This window comes from Carassius gibelio, chromosome A7 (assembly GCF_023724105.1).
Source record: "Carassius gibelio isolate Cgi1373 ecotype wild population from Czech Republic chromosome A7, carGib1.2-hapl.c, whole genome shotgun sequence".
NCBI lineage: Eukaryota > Metazoa > Chordata > Actinopteri > Cypriniformes > Cyprinidae > Carassius > Carassius gibelio.
Window position 1 is genome coordinate 40,710,783 of NC_068377.1, and position 22,562 is coordinate 40,733,344.

Genomic DNA, 22,562 nt, shown 5'->3' on the forward strand with positions numbered 1-22,562 from the left:
CAATAAATGGTTCTCATGTGATCACTTTACAATAAGGTTAGTTTTCACAGGTAACTAACATTTATAGCTCATTAATAAATGGTTCTCATGTGTTTACTTTACAATAACGTTCGCTCTTATAGGTTACAATCGTTTATAGCTCATTAATAAATTGGTTCACAGGTGTTATCCAATCACAGCTGTGGGTATTTACTTCCACGTCTTCAATGCCGAATGCTCAAATAAACAGAGTATTTCTCGAGCCGCCGTCAAAACCAATGTAGAATGTAGCCCATTGTTTAATGACTTGGATGTTTTTGAATGTAAAAACCACACAAACGTCATAAGTGGACCTAAAAAAAGAAAACTGTATAAAAATAATGGTTAAAAACTCTTTAATGGTACAAACGATCAAGGCAAATTTAATTTCTCATGTCATGACCTCTTTAAGTGCTTAATAGGCTGGTGCTTTTTGTTTTATGCTTTTGTAAAATACATTTGTGAGAACATTTGATGCATTTTTTTAATCCTCCCAAAAGGCCTTTATCTATTCTTATTGGAATACTTCAACCCAAAATTATAATTGTGTCTTTAATCAATTACCCCTATGTCATTCCAAACCCATAAAAACCTCCATTTGTCTTCGGAACACAATTTAAAATATTTTGGATGAAAAGATGACTCCTCTGTGTCTCTCCATATCACCGTATGCTGTGTATGCTCTACTGTGTCATCTGCAAATTTAGCTTTGATTTAAAATAATACATTGCATTCTTCTGGCACAGATGACATCGAAGAGCATACACAGCATAAGGTGATATGGAGTGAAACAGAGGAGACCGTCGACACCAATTATTGAAAAAAGTGATTTGTTTTCTTTGCATACAAAAAGTGCTCCCTTCACTTCATATAAACCCTATTGCACATCTGATGGCAGTTGGGGTATTCTGAAGATGACTTTTTTACCTTTTTATGGACCTTGACAGTGTTATTTATTTGGCAGTCTATGGGACAGTCACAGGCCTCCAGGTTTGCATTCAAAATATCTTAAATTGTGCCTTACACAAAAGGATCTTTTACGGGTTTGGAACGACATGGGGGTAAGTGATTAATGACAAAATTTGACTTTCCTCTTGGGGTGGAGTATCCATTTAAAGAAAGTAAAAGTGGCAGTTAAACTACAATGCTAAAACATCCTACCATTTTTTCACTCATATTTAGGTGTACATATCTATCAACTAAATGAATAAATGCAAAATTAATGTGTAAAATTACTAATTACTAATACATTTTTAGTCTAATGTAATAGTATAATGCAATAATGCAGATATCTGTAACTAACAATTAATTGCATTAAATAAAATTTTATTTAAAAGAAGAACAAACAGGTGATTGTTTCAGTACAGTCCTGTTTTTCTGGAAGACTTTCCCGTTGGGTTGTGTCCTCCATGTCAGTATGATGTCCTGATCGCTCAGCGTCTGATTTAACTAAACACAGAAACAGTCTTCAGTTACTCAGTGGATAAATCCAATTCAGACAAGATTGAGGCATTTCAACTCAAAATAATCATCTTACAGAAAGATCAGAAAATGTTAAAATTCCAAACACCAAGCATTGTGTTTTCTCTTTACATAAAAGAACTTCCAGAAGTTCACGCTTTGTTCACACTGGTGGGGAAATCTGATCTGATTTTCTTTAATCAAATTTTTTATACTGATATCAAAACTAACCTGATATATATATATTTTTTTGTTTGCTGTATGTTTTACCAGCGGATTTAGTCAGATGAGTATTATAAAATCCACCTTGTTTAAGACGAGCGCCTTCAGTTCAGCTTCATCCACATTCTCAGCAGCTTTCACCTGCACTCGGGTCACCTGCTTCTTGGCTGTGGGAGAAACATCATAAATGTTACTCAGTTTTACTATATCTTACTTTATGAACATATAAATCAAGGATTAATAAACTTTTTGTGAGGTATGTGATTTTTGCTAAATTTATAACTTTTTTGTTGAATTGTATAAGTTTATTCTTTTTTTTCAGTTAATAAGATGTTTAATTAAATGTAACCGATAAAATGGAATTCTGACAAATATAACATTTGTTATTAAATAAAAAAGATTCGAAAGATTTCAAAGATTTGTTTTCTCTAATTGTGGATTCTGAATGCATTGCCACAGATTTCACTTAAGCTTTGCAGTTTTTCGTTTGGTGTTTTGACACAAACTTCTCGTGGGGGCGGGCTTAACAGTGATCTACTCTGACCAGACAGTGAGCTTTTGATGGACAGGTGCTCTCTGACCAGGAAGTACAGACGCCACTCAGAGGCGCACATATTGGAAAGCTCTCGCTGTGATTTGTATTACTAAATATGTAAATAATATTTGAACTTTGATCGTCTCCATCTGTAAAGATGAGCTCTTGTCCTTCAAGGCAGCTTGAAGTAAGCTTGTGTTACTGAATGACAATAATAACCTGCAACAAACTGTAGCACACTGTAACATGAAAAACTTGTATCGATGTTACTTCAGTAACACAAGCTTACTTCAAGCTGCCTTGAAAGACAAGCGGAGGAAGTAGACTATGCCACTCCGTGTCTCCTGAGAGCTCATGTTTTCAGACTGAGACGATCAAAGGTCAAATATTATTTACATATTTATTAATACAAGGCACAACGTATTGCATACAAATCACAGCAATAGCTTTTTTTTTTCTTTTTTTTTTTTTATTAATGCAGAGAACAAAAACATACAAAAGTTTAAACATACATCACATAATATCAACCAAAAAAAAAAAAAGAATAAAATAGAACTAAAGAAAAGAGGGCCAAAATCTAAACAAAATTACACATGGAGATCAAAAGCAGAACAAATTCTAACAGTCCTTATAGCTTTCTTATTAGTAGATGCTGAGATTACATTCAAATAGTTTTCCATTTCTTTTAGGAGAACAGAGTAGACAGGTTTGCAGTTGGAGGATTTGCATTTGTTAATGTGAAATTTGTTTAGGAAAAAATGTAAATTAATAACAAAACTGATGTTTTCGTTTGTAGGGTCATAATACCCAAATATAATGTTTTTCATATGTGCTGAGAAGCCTGGCAAAATCTTAAACTTGACAAACACAATAATATTATCCCAAGGTTTCTGAGTGTACAAAATAAGTGTACAGTTTTTCTCAGAACTCTAACAAAAAGAGCATGTTAAAATCAAGGTCAGATTTAATTATTTGTATAAACTTCTTTATAGGGTAGAACCTGTGTATGAGCTTAAAATAAATTTCTTTCACTTTGTCTGTAAAAAATAATTTTTGGGGTAGAGACCAGATTTAATCACCTTGAGAACTTACAAATATGCACACCACTGAGGGACATCTGTACTTCATGGTCAGAGAGCACCTGTCCATCAAAAGCTCACCATCCAATCAGAGTAGATCACTGTTAAGCCCGTCCCCATGAGAGGTTTGTGTCAAAACACCAAATGAAAAACTGCAAAGCATAAGCGAAATCTGTGGCAATGCATTCAGAATCTACGATTAGGAAAAACAAATCTTTGAAAAACATTAACAAATAATGACGCATGTTTGAAGAGCATGTTAAATTTGTGTGACTGAGTTATTTTTTTTTTCATTATGTTTTTCTTCTTTTGTAATGGCATATTTTTGATAGTTTCTGAAAAAGTTACATTCAGTTTTATAAAGTTGCGTTCATTTTTATTGAACCAAATGTAATTCCATATACAACAAGGACTGAGTACCAAACTCTGTATTTTTAAGAGCACCGACCGAGTTAAATTGGTACTACTGACTACTGATTCACAAGAAATCAATCGGTGCCAAATTTCAGTGCATTCAGTGCACATCTAGGTGTGAGAGTAAAGGGGTCAGAGACTAGATGAGAAGTGCAGCACCGTGCCACATCTTTGATGTGTGTATTGTAATGTTTCCCATTAAGGAGGCAGATATGTAGTTTCAGATCAATTCCCCACTGGGCTGATTTATATATCTCTGTGATGAACTTATCACCCAAGGGCTTCAAGTTAAAGAAATCAGAAAAACAAAAAGCCAGTGAAAGAAGGTGTTGGCGAACAATGAAGAAACTTGGAACATCAGCACCATATGGACTTCAAATTGAGAACTGTAATAAAATTGATTTGGAAACAGGAAACTTTGAATAAGAGAATAATGAAATTGATAAAAGAAATGTCTGACTATAATAGGATCAGTCTGGAGCTGCAAACATTAACAGATGACTTAGAATCATTACAACTTAAAATTCCAGGTAAAAGAAGATAATTCCAGATGTATTTTCTTTTTACTCACACCTATTATACCCCCGTAGCTTTAGGTGTTATTTTTTTTCTGGTTTGAAGATGTTATGTGCTAAGCTGTGCAGAAGATGGAAATAGGAAGTTGATTCATTTTGCAACCAAGTTGTATGTTATATATTGTATGTAAGAGCTATAAAAGTAGCTTCTTCTGTAACTGAATATACCTATAAGCCTTAAGATGCTCAACCCAGCTGAGCAGGTGTGGCATCAGAGAGGAATCCACAGTGATAGCCTAGAGCGGGCACAAGTTAGCACACTAACAGTCTAGATAGACAAGTGTGGAGAGTGACAGCCCAGAGGGGCTTAAGTGATAACACGGACGGTCTAGAGGGACTGGTGTGGATAGTAATAGCCCAGAGGGGTTTAAAGTGAACACAGTAAAAGTCCAGAGGGATCTGTGGATATAGTGACAGCCCAGAGAGACGTATGTAGAATGGACAGTCTGGCTTAAAAATACCTTAAAGAAAATATAACAAACTCGTTTCGTAAAACGAGTATCGTAGGATTAGTGAGGTGAAAAAAAAAGTACAATGTGTGAGGATAATGGATACCAGACCGTAGCCCTGCCAATAATATAAGGGGGCGAATTTGGATTCGATCAGGTGAAAATAGGAGTAGGTACCGTAAACACGCTACTCAGGAAAGTAGAGAGAATTGAATGCCCAAAGGTATGGATGACTTGTCATCCAGATGAGACATATATCAACTGTGCTAGAATCAACAGAAATATAGCTGCAGGAGTAAATGCAGACAGAAAAGCAGGAAAAGGGGGGTCAGGCCAGGAAGCCAATAGAGAGCAACCAATTCAAATTGAGACTGAATTTACAGATAAGGATTCAGATACCAGGTGGCCAGAATTAAAGCGAACGAAAACCTCTAGAGTAAAGAGGGACCTAGAAGAAAATCCTTATGTAATTACTAAGTTTGAGACCTTCCATTTAAGTGAGGGATATTATAGACCCACACGTGCCAAGAGCAGAAAAAGGCAGATGAGTTTAGACTGAACTGCCCAATGGGATCGTCAGTATGTCCAGGGAATAACCTGTGGGCAGATCTGGAGCTTTTTTAATGGGGGAGACACTGCCCAAATTTTGGCAGACACCTCGTTAACACAGTGCAATGTGCGAGCCATTTTGGCATCAGAAAGATCTGACAAATAAGGCTGTGCTTAAAAGTATAATGAAAAGTGATGTAGGTGAAGAGTTGTTTCAAGAATATTATTCGGACGCGGCAGCAGAAGCTGAAACTGAAGATGAGAAAGAAGAAGTTTCCGATTACAAAAGTGTTTGTTATAGAAGGAACAGGCAGGAATGTAACCCCAACCCCTGTCAGAAGGGTGCAGTTGCCTAGGAGGTTACATTTTAAAGATTAAGCCCCTGAACTTCATCTTTAAATGAAAGTAAGGATTTGGAGCCGACCGCAGCACCGATCGAAGTGAATGCATTAAATAGACATTTTGAGTGACTGTGACTAGGTACACCAGGTCAGTGGAGGCCGGTAACACCCAATCTCCAGCTGCAGCCTCAGGAGCAATCTGAAAGCACTCTGGTAAAGTTAGGTGCCCTAGCGGCATGCCAGGGGGTGCAAAGAGAAGTGTTGAAGGGATTTTGTAACAAATTTCTTAGGGAATTAAAAAGAAATGTACTTGTGGGAGCTAAGGAATTTCTCCTTCATGGCCCAGAAACATCTCAAGAAGAACTAGAGTGGGCTCTGATTCGGTTTGATCGGAAAACTAAACTAATTCAGGCAGATAAAGAAAAATCAAATGCCAAATCACTGCGACCTAAAGAGCAGCCTAGGAGGACAGGCTGTGAGAGGAAACCAAACAGGCGATATGAGTCAGAAAAGAGACCCTCTCCACACCACAAATGCAGAACAGAGCATAAGTGGAAGAGAGCGGAGGAGAAAAATAGTCCTAAACATCAAAATCGTGGGGGATAGAAAGTTAGGGAATAGTTCAGGCCGAGTACAGATCCTTACTTAAGTAAAGTCAAGTCACCTTTATTTATATAGCTCTTTAAACAAAATACATTGCGTCAAAGCAACTGAACAACATTAACTTGGAAAACAGTGTGTCAATAATGCAAAATGATAGTTAAAGGCAGTTCATCATTGAATTCAGTGATGTCATCTCTGTTCAGTTTAAATAGTGTCTGTGCATTTATTTGCAATCAAGTCAACGATATCGCTGTAGATGAAGTGACCCCAACTAAGCAAGCCAGAGGCGACAGCGGCAAGGAACCGAAACTCCATCGGTGACAGAATGGAGAAAAAAACCTTGGGAGAAACCAGGCTCAGTTGGGGGTCAGTTCGCCTCTGACCAGACGGAACCAGTAGTTCAATTCCAGGCTGCAGCAAAGTCAGAATGTGCAGAAGAATCATCTGTTTCCAGTGGTCTTGTCCTGGTGGTCCTCTGAGACAAGGTCTTTACAGGGGATCTGTATCTGGGGCTCTAGTTGTCCTGGTCTCCGCTGTCTTTCAGGGCAGTAGAGGTCCTTTCTAGGTGCTGATCCACCATCTGGTCTGGATACCTACTGGATCCGGGTGACTGCAGTGACCCTCTGATCTGGATACAGACTGGATCTGGTGGCTACAGTGACCTCGGAATAAGAGAGAAACAGACTAATATGAGCGTAGATCCCATTCTTCTAATGATGTAGCAGGTACATTGGGTGGTATGGGAAGTGCTCCCGATTCCAGTTTACCAAATTAATGCGGTCTAAAAATCCTTTAACGGATTTGGATATTAAAAGCATATTAGTATGTTATGTGTAAACCAGATTAAAGAGATGGGTCTTTAATCTAGATTTAAACTGCAAGAGTGTGTCTGTCTCCCGAACAATGTTAGGTAGGTTATTCCAGAGTTTAAGTAAAGAGAGAAAAAAAAAATCAGAGACAGCTTAAACATAGGAACTCGCAGCTCCCCTGAGCAGACAAGTTGCTCAAGTTTAGGAATAGGAATTTTGTCCCATTCTTGACTATTACAGGCTTCTAGTTGCACAACTGTCTTAGGTCTTCTTTGTCACATCTTCCTCTTTAGTATGTGCCAAATGTTTTCTAAGGGTAAAAGATCTGGGCTGCAGGCTGGCCATTTCAGTATCCGGATCCTTTTTCTATGCAGCCATGATGTTTTAATTGATGCAGTATGTGGTCTGGCATTGTCATGTTGGAAAATGCTAGGTCTTCCCTGAAAGAGACTACATCTTGATGGGAGCGTATGTTGTTCTTGAACTTGGATATACCTTTCAGCATTGATGGTGCCTTTCCAGATGTGTATGCTGCCCATGCCACGCACACTCATGCAACCCCATAACATCAGATATGCAGGCTTCTGAACTGAGCACTGTTAACAACTTGGGTTGTCCTTGTCCTCTTTAGTCAGGATGGCATGGCATCCCAGTTTTCCAAAAAGAGCTGAACAAAAATAAATGCCTGTGCTTCTGGATAATGTTTAGATAGGCTTTATTTTTTACCTATAGAGATTTAGCCCACAACGCCGAATGGCACGGTGGATTTTGTTCACCGACAATGTTTTCTGGAAGTATTCCTGAGCCCATGTTGTGATTTCCATTACAGTAGCATTCCCGTATGTGCTGCAGGTGCCTTCTAAGGGCCCAAAGATCACGGGCATCCAGTATGGTTTTCCGGCCTTGACCCTTAAACACAGAGATTGTTCCAGATTCTCTGAATCTTTGGATGATTTTATGCACTCTAGATAATGATAACTTCAAACTCTTTAATTTTTTTCTCTGAGAAACTCCTTTCTAATACTGCTCCACAATTTTTTGCCGCAGCATTGGGGGAATTGGTGATCCTCTGCCCATCTTGACTTCTGAGAGACCACTCTGAGAAGCTCTTTTTTTATTCCCAATCATGTTGCCAATTGACCTAATAAGTTGCAAATTAGTCCTCCAGCTGTTCCTTATATATACATTTAACTTTGCCGACCACTTATTGCTACCTACCCCAACTTTTTGGGAAACTGTAGCTCTCATGAAATCTAAAATGAGCCAATATTTTGCATGACATTTCAAAATGTCTCACTTTCAACACTTGATATGTTATATATATTATTTTGAGGATATATAGAGAGGTGAGGAAAGACTGCAAAATATGCTGAAAATTCATGACCTCAAAAGGATGTAAAGATAGCGAGTTGCCAAAGTCACACCAGAACGGAGAGATTAGTACCGATTACTTAATACATATAAGTATATACAGAAAGGGTTATTATACTCGCGCCCCCTTATGCGCTGGAGCCCCACTCAAGGTGCGCCTCCTTTTAGTGCTGATCATCAGTAAGGTGGTTGCTATGAACATTGAACCAGCCAAAAACATTATAGGTTCAGCATAGGAGCATAGCATAGCATAACATAGCATTTTTTGCAAGGGGTTTCCACCTAACCTCAATCAGGTGGTTACAGGGGAATTAGAAATTGGAGGATAAAAGCAGAAGTTTAAAAATCCCTAAAGGGAATGAGTAGATACCTCAGCATCGCTCTGATTCAGATGAGAACGCTGCCTCGTCTGGATCACATCCACACTTAGGTTCTGCTTACCCCTGCCTGCAGGTTGGGGAGAAGCGTGAGTCACGACATTAGCCTTCTGTCCCAGTCTTTGATACTCAGATCGATACAGGCCAGGACCCCTATATTGTTCGGGCTCAGACCTGGACCTTCGTGCAACGAAGGCTCTGAAAGAACCAGAGCATGCCTTCATCCCCCTGAACTTCTGAATAAAGAAAATTTCAGAACGCAAAACCTGAGCATCGAGAAGAAAGCCTTTTATTTTTTCCCAATGTCTGCCAGGTTCATCCACAAATGTCTCTCCACAACCACCATTGCCGCCATAGTCCTGCCAGTCTATTGCAGAGGCGGCCTGCTTGGTAGCATGGAAAGATCTATGGTGTGGCGCAGCTCGGCTACCTGACAGGAAAAAGGCAATCGCCTTTATCCAGGTCTCTTAGCAGATCAGTCTGATCTGTAATAAAGCCACAGCCTGACCTGCTGTTGTGCCTTGCCATTTAAGCAAGATGTATTTCTTGAAGGGGCTTAGATGCAAGGATGGAGATTAAGAGAGGATGTCTCCCCCGCAGAAAGAAAGTTCTTTCTACAGGGGGCATCCTCTTATAGCTGTTTTTGCACATTGCCTCGATGTCGGCACAACTCTTATGCCCAAACCGATGGATGCAAGAAAAAAACGTCCACTTTCATTTATTTTCGATCTCTGTATGGAGATCAGGCAGAAATGGAAGGCTCACCTGAGCTGGAGGGCTATGATCAGAAAGATAACGCTCATCGAGGCAACCTCACGGCATCACCTTGTTAGCGCAGTTTCATGGCAAGTCCAACCTTGCCGTGGCAAGAGCCATAACCTCCTACAGCCCTCCTACAGCTCTACATACGCAGAGCAGGAGAATTGAGAAGGCTCAGTCTCAGCTTCTTCATCATCCTCAAATATCTCCTGCTTTTCCTGGGTAAAAACCCAGCAGAGCACTAATCTCAGTATCAGAAAGTGTTAAAGATATAACATCATCCTTCCAATGCTCTCTCTCGTCTGCTGCCATTACGAGTGCAAAAGGGAAAGTCCCTCTCTAAAGCATTCAGACAGATCCACCTGAAATTCTCACAAGCTCATTCTCTTCTGTGCCTCAGCAGCATCGGGTCCTGAACAGCGGGAAGCAGATGGCTGCCTTGTTTTCCTCAGAAAGAGAGATGAACGAGAGCGGAGGGGAAAAGCGGAAAAGCCCAGAATTCTCGATCAACATCAGCCATCTTGCAAGCAGACAACTGCCTAGCACTTGACCCACCCACAAGAAGCAGATTTTGTTTCGGTCGCGCACCAATTTCGCTTTCAACTCTTGCTTTTCTATTTCACTCTAGACGTGAGAATGCATTCAAAATGTTCAAACTAAATGCGGTAGACGTGAATTTGACGCTCTATTCGCGTTTGGTGTGAATGCAGCATTACCCCCGATTTCCACTGCATGTGTCAGTGTCACGTTACGGCTCCGATGAAGTTTTGTTGCATCCTCCACGCAATGCCATCTCACACCATAAGCGGATCAGAAGCGCAGTGGTAGGATTTACGAGACCACGTGATTTGCCTGTCCAACACTACAGTCTATGATCCAACATTGTTTTTCTTGATTTTTGTGTGTTCTAACATGTTTGGCGGAATGTTAATGGTTGTCCTGTTTAATTCTGTTTATTCCACTCCTACAACTCCACAACACCTTTTTTTTTATTGTCCTTGTAAAAAGGTGCCATATAATATTGTGAGGTTTTCAAATTTGAGGATGAACCTGTCGTCATCTATTTCTGGCCTTCTAGCATGAATGTAGTAATGTAAAATACGATTGAGGTGTTTATTTTGAAATGGACATGATTTTTTAAAATTCTATTTTGTATATACTGTGCGGTTCGGAAGTGGCGTGCATCAAAAAGCCTATTAAAAAAGCATCTAAAAATGCCTATCTTTAGCGAAGCGGCGCGTAGACCCGCTTCTTGGATGCTTTTGAAAAGTGCCGTGGCGCGTCCGGTGTAAACACAAGAATAGACTTATATAGACAAGAATATATATATATATATATATATATATATATATATATATATATATATATATATATATATATATATATGCATATATAATATTTTTATTTATTTATATCTTTTTCATATTATCACAGTACATTTTGCCCTATTTTTATAGACTTTTCTTAGAGTGTGGCATACTAACAAACTAATGCTTATAACTTTAACTTTTCAAAATATGTAGCTTTACTACATAAAATCTAAATATCTAAAATGAACATATTTCAAATCATGTTTTTGTTGAGATTTGAGTAATCTCATTGTGTATTCTATGTCACAAGGTGACGATCTTTAGGGGCGGAACCAAAATTCGGGAAGTTTGGTTCCGCCCGGGAGTGTTTCCGCCCCACACCGGAACTTCCGGTAGCGCCGTAAGAGGGAAAATCAGGGAATTCGATGCACCTGTGCCTAGTTAGGGACAGCGGTTGGTGATTGGAGGATACGCTGGACAAGGCAGTACTTAAGGCCAAGTTATTTCACAGTCTGGGAGCTCTTTCTGGTGTGTGTGAAGCACTGTGTCGTGCCCGCCTTGGTGCGCTGCTGGTGGCTGTCTAACTCTCTCTCTCCCTCAGGCTGGAATTGTATGATTGTGAAGACATCGCGAACCTTAAAGGTTGAGAAGTGAATGGATTATTCGGCGAATTGAGACGACGTGAAAAAGGGGATTGGAAGTGGCATTGATGTGAGTACTAAGAGCAAGCCGAAAGTGCCCTGTATATTGACCTGGCGTTGTGTAGATCTCCCCAGGAGGTGGAGGGCGGCCCTACCCCTAATATAGCGTGGTGGGAGAGCCGAAGGAATACTTATTGAAGTAGTCACAACGACGACATCACTAGCTAGGCCGCATATTCCATCGCCAGATCCGAACCAAGCGAAGTGAAGGAAGACGGGTGTCCTTTTCGTACACTGAGTGTGGTGGGTGAGTCTTCGTGCTGTGAAAACCTATAATTTTGACGTGGTGCTGTATATTGCTGTGGGTTGCTGTGTATTGCCGTGTGTCCTGTCAGATAAACCCCCGCCTTCACGCACTCCGCCGCGGGAGGACAAGGAGACTGCTGGTTCTAGCCTAGTTCAGTACAGTATATGTTGTGAGCGTGCTTCAGATCTCCGGAGATAGCACAGTACGCTGTGTTCAGCCCAGAGGTGAGAGCCATTCAAAGCAAACTAACTGTGCTTTGTGTCCAATCTGATACCTGCGGAGAGAAAAGGAAAGAGAGAGTGAGTAACACAAGGAGAAACAGAGGAAACCTGTACTTACAGTACGCTGTGTTCAGCCCAGAGGTGAGAGCCATTCAAAGCAAACTAACTGTGCTATTGTGCCCAAGTTGATACCTGTGGAGAGAAAAGGAGAGAGAGTGAATAACACGAGGAGGAATAGAGCGAACCCTGTACTTACAGTACGTTGTGTCCAGCCCAGAGGTGAGAGCCATTCAAAGCAGAGTAACTGTGTTTTGTGTCCAAGTTGATACCTGTAGAGAGGAGGAGAGAGAGTGGATATCGCGAGGAGAAATAGAGTGAAACCTGTACTTACAGTACGCTGTGTCCAGCCCAGAGGTGAGAGCCATTCAAAGCAAACTAACTGTGCTATTGTGCCCAAGTTGATACCTGTGGAGAGAAAAAAAAGGAGAGAGAGTGGGTAACACGAGGCGAGACCGAGGAAACCTGTACTTACGCCGCTGCCTGTGGAGAAAGAGAAAGCGAGTGAGCACCCAAGGAACGAACTGTGTGAACCAGTACTTACTGTGAGCTGAAATCAGTGAAGAGGTGAGAGCAAAACCAAGCCGAATTAACTGTGCCTTTGCGTCCCAGCCGTTGCCTGTGGAGGAAGAGAAAGAGAGTGAGCACCCCGAGAACGAACTGTGTGAACCAGTACTTACCGTGAGTTGTATTCAGCGAAGAGGAGGAAGAAGGAGGGCGCTACGGATACCTAAGACTCTGGCCTGGCCCCGAGCCCCACGCCCCGGATCCCCGTGGCCCCCTTGCTCCCTGACCTCTTCCTGGCCATAGCCCATCTGGAGGACCGAGTCAGAGTTTAGTTTTAATTGCCCTTTCCCTATTCCCCAAGCTATTTTTAAATATTTAAATAAAGATTGTTTTATCACTTACTGGTTCTCGTGTTGTTTGGCCATTGGGTTGGCTTTGGGGACCTCCTCGAGGTGGAAGTTGAGAAGGGGTGTGGCTTAGTCAAAGCATAGCCGCCCCTGGGTGTGACAGATTTTGGCGTAGTCGGCAGGGTTTCCACCTCGAGTTGAGTAACCAAGGTCGTCCAATGACCGACGACGCGGGGCCTTCAGCCCAACCCCGTGCTATGCCCGTTTTTATGGGGAGCCCCTGGATCCAAAAGTATGGGGGGACAGAATCCGAGGTACGATTGTCTGAATGGAAGGCCCAACTAGAGTACCTGGCCGACCTACAGGGCCTTAGTGCAGCCCAGCGGCTTCAATTTGTGTTAAACTCCCTGGATGGAGAAGCGCGGCGAGAGGTGCATGCCGCCCCTGAAGCCGTTAGAGCCAACGCCCAAACCGTGTTCCAGTTCCTCACTGAACAGTATGGTGACCACACCCCCGTAGCTGTCCTTCGCTCCCAGTTCTTCAATTGTAAGCAGGGCCCCCGTCAACCGATTAGAGCTTTCGCCCTGAGGTTGCGAGAGCAATTCGCCCGACTACAGGCCCGTCAGGACCACGGGTTGGGAGATGGAGAGACTCTATTGCGGGACCAGTTTCTTCTGGGGCTGAAGGAGGGTCCGGTGAGGCAGAGTCTACGTATCCAGTTTCGAAGGGACCCGGGTCTTACGTTCGAAGATCTGAAGAAAGAGGCACTGGCCCTGGAAGGTGATGAGACTGAGGTGAGTGGTCCCCCAGTGTGTGCGGCCGTCAGTGAAGTAGCATCAGCACAACCCGGAGGCCCTGACTGGAAGCAAGCACTGAAGGCTGAACTTTTGAAAGATGTCCGCGATCAGATGTCTGAACTGTCTAAAGCCCTCGTAGGAGAATTGCGCCAAGGACGGGCGCGGGAGGAACCACGGCCGGCGCCCCGAGACCGAGTGTACTCAGAGGGAGGCCGAGAGCCGTTCAGGCGCCCGAACCACTTTAATCGGCCCCGTTTTAAATGGGACGAGCAAGGGCGACCCATCTGCAACCGCTGTGGCAAACTAGGTCACTATAGCCGCCAGTGTGGGCCCCGCAGGGCGTCAGAAGGGACTGTGGGTCGTGTGGCCGGGACCCCTCGAGAAGACCCTGGAAGAGGATATGGTTCTAGGAGCCAGATGATTGGGCGTAGCCCCGTGGCGAAGGTGAGAGTGTGCGGCAAGGAGATTCAATGCCTGGTAGACACATGCTCCCAAGTGACGTTATTTGCTGAGAGTTTATCTGAAGAAGTGTTTGGGAAACAAGGGGCACCAGGGGCGGAGGCCCCCTGGCTTATTCTGAAGGGCGCAAACGGCCTCGACATCCCATATATTGGCTACCGATTGACGGACCTAGAGGTTCACGGAGTGATGGTCCCCCAGAAAGGTGTGATTATCGTGCAAGACCATTGTCTGGGTGCACATCGAGCCCTGTTGGGCATGAATGTCCTCGCTGATTGCTGGGAAGAGCTATTTCGGGCTAGCCCCGTATCGAAGATACCACCTGCAGAGAGGCCCAAGTGGGAGTGTGTGGTAGCTGACTGTCGAAGGGTGCAAATGAGCCAAGTCCGCAGAGAACAGGAAGAGGTAGGAAGAGTGATGTGTCGTTTTGCTTTGTCTGTCCCCGCAAAAAGTGAGGCTGTTGTGTGGGCGCGAGTACCGCCCCGAAGAGCGGGCCCAGAAGAGTGGGTGCTGGTGGAGCCCCATGTGGATTGTCCACAAGTGGAAGTGGCACGAGGACTAGCGACGGTCCGGCGGGGGAGAGTCCCCGTGAGGATACGGAATGTACACCCATACGCGGTGCAATTACATCGGCACCAACGATTAGCCCGTCTGACAACGGTTACACCCCACCAAGTAAGGGAAGAGAGGGATATTAGTTTTCGTCAGGTGTGCCCCACTGTCATCGAGGTGGCCCTGACACAAGTAGACACCCCATGGGGTGGTATGGAGAGGAGTGTGCCGAGCCACCTGGCGGGTGAGTCATTACAAGGGGAGGATTTAGAACAAGCACAGACACAGAAGTTACAGGCCCTCCTTCGGAGATGGCAGCATGTGTTCGCCACCCACGATGAAGACTACGGATGCACCCAGGTGGTACAACATCATATACCTACCGGGGATGCAGGGCCCAGCCGGGAGAGGTATCGCCCAATTCCGCCCACTTTGTATACCGAGGTACGTACACTCCTGCAAGGCATGCTGAAGCAAGGAGTTGTCAGGGAAAGCAGCAGCCCGTGGGCGGCCCGGGAGCAGACCGGGAGAAGACTGCCTTTACAACCCCGTTTGGACTATTTGAATGGGACCGGATGCCTTTCGGGCTCTGTAACGCTCCGGCCACCTTCCAGCGGCTGATGCAGCGGTGCTTGGGAGGTCAGTTAATGGAGTCAGTATTAGTTTACCTGGATGATGTGATTGTCTACTCCCCAGATTTTGATTCACACCTGAGGCACCTCGAGGAAGTCTTTCGGGCCATGGAGAAGTACGGATTGAAACTACAGCCCGATAAGTGTCACTTACTACGGAGAGAAGTCAACTTTCTGGGCCACGTGGTCAGTGCGGCTGGAGTGTCCGTAGATCCTGGAAAGGTATCGGCCGTGAAAGACTGGAAGGCCCCGAGGACAGTGAGGCAAGTGCGATCCTTTTTAGGATTTGTGGGATACTATAGGCGTTTCATAAAGGACTTTTCAAAAATTGCTAAACCCCTTAATCAGTTGCTGGTTGGCACAGGTCGTAATCGGGGCCGGGGGTCGCCCAACGTAGACTGGGATGCAAATTGTGAGTCGGCGTTCCAGACATTGAAGCAGGAGCTGCTACAGGCCCCTATCTTGGCATACGCAGATTTCACAAAACCATTCCTTCTGTATACAGATGCCAGCAATCTCGGGCTGGGAGCGGTGTTGGCTCAACGGCAGGACGGAGTCGAGAGGGTCATCGCGTACGCCAGCCGGAGCCTCCACCCAGCCGAGAGGAACGATGCGAACTATAGTTCTTTCAAATTGGAGCTGCTGGCATTGAAGTGGGCCCTAAGTGAGAAATTTAAAGACTACCTCTGGGGTGCCAAGGTGACGATCATTACAGACAATAACCCATTAGTACACTTACAGACGGCGAAGCTGGGAGCCGTGGAGCAGCGGTGGGTGGCCCAACTGGCCAACTTTGACTATCAACTACAGTACCGACCAGGGCGTGAACACACGAACGCGGACGTCCTCTCAAGGCTGCCCGAAGCGGAAAGCCCCGGAGGGGCCAGCCCGGAGGAGGGCTATATGGTAGGAGCAGTAGAGGCACCAGGCAGCAGACAAGAGGCCGTGCCTGAGAACTGGGGATGGGATCCCCGTCGGTGGAGGGAGAGACAAGCCAGGGATCAAGATGTGCGGCTGGTAAGAGAATGGCTGGAACAGGGCCGACGGCTGACGCCAGCGGAGAGGTTAGCCCAGACGGATACTGGGAGGAGGCTGCTGGGGCAATGGGACAGGCTGGAGCTGAGAGATGGCGTTCTGTGCAGAAGGGTCAGTGACCCGAAGTTGGGCGAGGAAGTACGCCAGATCGTGGTACCCGCAGATGAGGTAACGGCGTTAGTTTCGGCGTACCACAACCAGTTGGGGCACCAGGGACAGGAGAGGACCGTGTCCCTGCTTAGGAGATTCTTCTTTTGGCCCGGGCTAGAGGCATCGGTGCACGCCCTAATTCAAGCTTGCCCGAGATGCATATTGTTTAAGTCCAGACGGGAGGTCCGAGCGCCAATGGTACCCATCCATGCGAAGGCCCCCCTTCATATCATGGCTATGGACTTCTTGACACTGGGCCGACCACGAGATCGCTACCAGAACATCTTGGTAATAACGGATTTGTTCACAAAGTACGCTTGGGCTATCCCCACCCTCGACCAGAGTGCAACCACCACCGCTACAGTTTTATGGCGGGCCGTCTTCCAGACGTTCGGATGCCCGGAGTTTCTGCACTCCGATCAAGGAGCCAACTTTGAGTCCAGGGTAATTAGAGAACTATGCCAGTTGTACGGTTGCACGAAAACTCACACCACTTCGTATCATCCTCAGGGGAACGGCGGCTGCGAGAGATTCAATCAGACCCTATTGGGGCTGCTGGGGACCTTGGACCAACAACGGCAGGACGATTGGGTGAGTGCATTGCCAAACCTCCTACAGGCATATAACAACAGTATACATAGTACTACGGGTTACGCCCCCACGTACCTGATGTTTGGCAGACACATACGAATGCCTACTGACCTGGTCCTAGGAGTGACAGCCGACCAAGAGGAAGCAAGTGTAACGGAGTGGATGGGGCGCCATCACCAGCGCTTGCATTTCGCCTACGAGCAGGTGTCAAAAAAGGATACAGACGGCAGGAGAGAAAAGTAAGCGGTTGTATGATCGGACTGCTAGAGAAGCCCCTCTACTGCCAGGAGAGAGGGTGTTGGTGAGAGATAATCGGCGGCAGGGGAAGGGGAAACTGAGTGACCGTTGGGAGGCCACCCCTTATGTAGTCTGCCGGCAGCAGAGGCCGGGACAGCCGGTCTATACCATCCGGCCAGAAGGGAAGTCAGGCCCCGACCGTGTGGTGCACCGGAACATGATTCGCCCATGCCCTAACTACCCTGAAGCCGTGGAAGAAGTCCCCACGGAACCTGTACCAGCGGCCCCCTGGATTGAAGGTTGGGCTGTGGTACCAGGGAGACCCGTGGTGGCACCACCCCCGATCGCCCCGAGAGAACCAGAAGCAGCCCCTGAACAAGCTGAGCCCGATTCACCAGTGAGACGATCCCAGCGAGAGAACCGAGGCCGACCCCCTGCCCGCTATGGTGAGTGGACAGCCCGAGGACGTTCTAGGGACTAGAACGGATTGGCGGGGGAGGATGTCACAAGGTGACGATCTTTAGGGGCGGAACCAAAATTCGGGAAGTTTGGTTCCGCCCGGGAGTGTTTCCGCCCGGACCGGAAAAACAGAACACCGGAACTTCCGGTAGCGCCGTAAGAGGGAAAATCAGGGAATTCGATGCACCTGTGCCTAGTTAGGGACAGCGGTTGGTGATTGGAGGATACGCTGGACAAGGCAGTACTTAAGGCCAAGTTATTTCACAGTCTGGGAGCTCTTTCTGGTGTGTGTGAAGCACTGTGTCGTGCCCGCCTTGGTGCGCTGCTGGTGGCTGTCTAACTCTCTCTCTCCCTCAGGCTGGAATTGTATGATTGTGAAGACATCGCGAACCTTAAAGGTTGAGAAGTGAACGGATTATTCGGCGAATTGAGACGACGTGAAAAAGGGGATTGGAAGCGGCATTGATGTGAGTACTAAGAGCAAGCCGAAAGTGCCCTGTATATTGACCTGGCGTTGTGTAGATCTCCCCAGGAGGTGGAGGGCGGCCCTACCCCTAATATAGCGTGGTGGGAGAGCCGAAGGAATACTTATTGAAGTAGTCACAACGACGACATCACTAGCTAGGCCGCATATTCCATCGCCAGATCCGAACCAAGCGAAGTGAAGGAAGACGGGTGTCCTTTTCGTACACTGAGTGTGGTGGGTGAGTCTTCGTGCTGTGAAAACCTATAATTTTGACGTGGTGCTGTATATTGCTGTGGGTTGCTGTGTATTGCCGTGTGTCCTGTCAGATAAACCCCCGCCTTCACGCACTCCGCCGCGGGAGGACAAGGAGACTGCTGGTTCTAGCCTAGTTCAGTACAGTATATGTTGTGAGCGTGCTTCAGATCTCCGGAGATAGCACAGTACGCTGTGTTCAGCCCAGAGGTGAGAGCCATTCAAAGCAAACTAACTGTGCTTTGTGTCCAATCTGATACCTGCGGAGAGAAAAGGAAAGAGAGAGTGAGTAACACAAGGAGAAACAGAGGAAACCTGTACTTACAGTACGCTGTGTTCAGCCCAGAGGTGAGAGCCATTCAAAGCAAACTAACTGTGCTATTGTGCCCAAGTTGATACCTGTGGAGAGAAAAGGAGAGAGAGTGAATAACACGAGGAGGAATAGAGCGAACCCTGTACTTACAGTACGTTGTGTCCAGCCCAGAGGTGAAAGCCATCCAAAGCAGAGTAACTGTGTTTTGTGTCCAAGTTGATACCTGTAGAGAGGAGGAGAGAGAGTGGATAACGCGAGGAGAAATAGAGTGAAACCTGTACTTACAGTACGCTGTGTCCAGCCCAGAGGTGAGAGCCATTCAAAGCAAACTAACTGTGCTATTGTGCCCAAGTTGATACCTGTGGAGAGAAAAAAAAGGAGAGAGAGTGGGTAACACGAGGAGAGACCGAGGAAACCTGTACTTACGCCGATGCCTGTGGAGAAAGAGAAAGCGAGTGAGCACCCAAGGAACGAACTGTGTGAACCAGTACTTACTGTGAGCTGAAATCAGTGAAGAGGTGAGAGCAAAACCAAGCCGAATTAACTGTGCCTTTGCGTCCCAGCCGTTGCCTGTGGAGGAAGAGAAAGAGAGTGAGCACCCCGAGAACGAACTGTGTGAACCAGTACTTACCGTGAGTTGTATTCAGCGAAGAGGAGGAAGAAGGAGGGCGCTACGGATACCTAAGACTCTGGCCTGGCCCCGAGCCCCACGCCCCGGATCCCCGTGGCCCCCTTGCTCCCTGACCTCTTCCCGGCCATAGCCCATCTGGAGGACCGAGTCAGAGTTTAGTTTTAATTGCCCTTTCCCTATTCCCCAAGCTATTTTTAAATATTTAAATAAAGATTGTTTTATCACTTACTGGTTCTCGTGTTGTTTGGCCATTGGGTTGGCTTTGGGGACCTCCTCGAGGTGGAAGTTGAGAAGGGGTGTGGCTTAGTCAAAGCATAGCCGCCCCTGGGTGTGACATCTACACAATAACACAATTTTGCATCATGTATTGACATCATCACCCAATGACATCACAACATCATTTAACCTGTCTTAAGCAACTTTCTCTGAAAATTAGTTGGCAACACGACTGCCCACAAAAACTCAACTGTACTTCCAATAAGATTCCAATAAGTTTCATCACAATCCGGAGTTTCCAATTTGGGTGAAAAAATTCCCCACACAGATTTCACTGCATGTTCAAGTTGATCTTGCATATTCGACCAACATAAAGATACTGGGGTTGAAAGTGACATCTTTGTGAGCTGTGCTTCGTACATTTCTACACTATTGACAATGGACCTTTTTTTTATTATTAAATTTCACTACACTTAAACAATCTAGAATGAGGTGTCAGAAATTTACCTGTTCCATAAACCTCCACTTCACACAGTGTGAGATACATCTGGATGTTAGGAATGTACATGTTCACATAACGACCTTCCATTCCACCGCATTTGAAACTGACAGAACTGGCTGCTGGGACAAGTGAAGTGACACCACATCTGCAGAGTGAAACCATGAGACAATCAGCTGACCTGCTCAATTCCAGTTCTCCTGACATGTCCATAACTGTTTTCATAACTTCACCTGGGATTGTTGTTGCCGTTGTTTTCCAGAGAGTTTCCGATGCGGATCTCTACTCCAGTCGTTTGCTCCAGCCAGCTGTCGCCTCGGTTGGTGATGGTCACTATATAAATGTAGTAAGAATCCAGCAGGTCCAGCCTCCACCACGGGTTGAGCTGGTATGATGTGATGGAGCAGTATGTATGGGCTACACCTGGAGCGTATCTGATGCCGTCGATGGCCTGTGCAGCTCCAGAAGTGTAATATGTGGATGACTGTACAGCCATTCCTTTTAATGCCAAGTTCTCTAAAAACATTTAAAGAGACAGAGGGTCAGACCAAAATGTGTGAAGTTTCAGTAGATTCCATTTGTGTTAAAATATTAAATTCCAGTCTAAAACACTCAGTTTCATTTACTAGTACATACAAATCTGAAGTTAATATTTTTAATGGATCTGCACTTACATGAACTAACCACAAGCAGTTGTATTTTATTAACCAACATTAACAAAGATTAATAAATACTATAAATTTTATATTGGTTAATGTTAGTTAATGCATGTTAACTAATGGGATATTAGTAACTACTTTTTTACCTTTCAAGTTTAATGAACTCCCATGAATGGAAAAGACACCTGTTACAAAAAATATAGATATATATATTTCCATTGCTTTCTGGGATGTGGATCAAGTTTATGTTGCATTTGATTCTTTAAAAATGTTCATAAAAATAGCTAAACAGCATCTATAATTGTACATCATCTGATTCATGTATGTCATCTATACTCACCCAAAAGTAAGAACAGATAAGAGAGTTCCTCCATCTTGTTTGTTAAAGATCATTAACCAGATACCTGTGATGGTCAGATATGACAAGGGAATCCATCCCTGCTTTCACTTGTGTTTCTCTTAGCAGCTTGAGTCTCCACCCTTAGGAAATTCTGACTTGCAGCTTGATGAATATATTTCACACATCACAGGACCTCCAGAATTATTTTTCTCAGCAGACATCTCAGGTCAAGTCTGATTTACTAAACAAATCTGGCAAAATGCAAATGAAGAAGAGGACTTTAAGGATTTTTTTTTTTTTTTTTTTTTTTGGAACTCTTGAGTGATCAACATTTGTTTAGACTAACCAATTATTATCCTTTCATGTTTGTATATTTTAAATTCCCTTTGTACTGTTTTTATTTATTTTATTTATTTATTTTTTTCAGGTTGTGTCCAGGAGATTGTGTTTTGGTCTCCGGTGGAAAATTGTTCAATCATTGAAGATTCATTGAAAAAAGTGAGATTTCTGAGGTAAACTCAAAATTGATCTGAAATTGTATAGAATAGGTCAAACTCAGTAGAAATGCATTTCAATATGGACAGGGCCAGTGGAAATTCTCATAACTACGCAAATCACCAGGAACATAGTGTGAAAATAAAGCTGTACAAAAGTTGCTTTTGTTCCTTGTCTACTGATGAAATTTGAAAAAAAAAGCATTACATCTCTACAGGTGCTGTAGAGATCACTGCTCTTTAAGATCTGTTCTCCCTAAATGTCACCAAAATGTCTCTTGCACTACAAAGGGACATAAAACATTGGATCATGTTTGCTGCGTTTCCACAGAGGTTACCCAGAACAATTGTACCAGGAACTTGTTTTCCCCAAGAACTATTCCCCCCCCACCCCAGACCTGTTGATTTCTGAGTTTCTGCCGTGTTCTAAAATTTTGGACTTGCATCCTCGGTAATTCAGATTATGTGCATTTGTCTCGGGAGTGTGTTGTCCGCGACAATGCAAATCCGGTAATTCTGCAAACAGCAGCGTACTTGATAACTTCAGTTAGCTCACCTTGGCTACTGTAGTTTTTCTCACTGTGTATTTACAAAAATACAAAATAGGATATCAAATACCACTGCTATAGGCTCTGTCTTTATAAATAAACCTCAGAATTGAGTTTTACACAACTACATTCCTGGCTGAAACACGGTTAAAATTACATTTCACAATAATAGCAATATTTGGGAAAGTATCAGAATAAATGGTGGTTGAAATCACAATGCTGCGTGAACTCAACCATTCAGCATGTTTAGTGCCCAAGTCCTTCTGCCAAAAGTCACAGA

At 44.5% G+C, this 22,562-nt stretch overlaps 1 protein-coding gene and 1 long non-coding RNA gene across 3 annotated transcripts in view; one reads left to right on the forward strand and one right to left on the reverse strand.

Annotated features, from left to right (window-relative positions):
• LOC128017570 (fucolectin-like) overlaps nt 1-22,562 on the reverse strand; it is a 376,457-nt gene that overhangs the window by 21,674 nt on the left and 332,221 nt on the right. The gene's annotated exons all lie outside the window — the stretch shown is intronic.
• On the forward strand, nt 11,251-19,754 carry LOC128017839 (uncharacterized). Of its 2 annotated transcripts, none has more exons than XR_008184540.1 (2): nt 11,251-11,400; nt 18,222-19,754. It is a non-coding gene; the product is annotated as an uncharacterized LOC128017839 (long non-coding RNA). The 2 variants fall into 2 exon arrangements; XR_008184539.1 differs by lacking the exon at nt 11,251-11,400 and adding an exon at nt 17,386-18,148.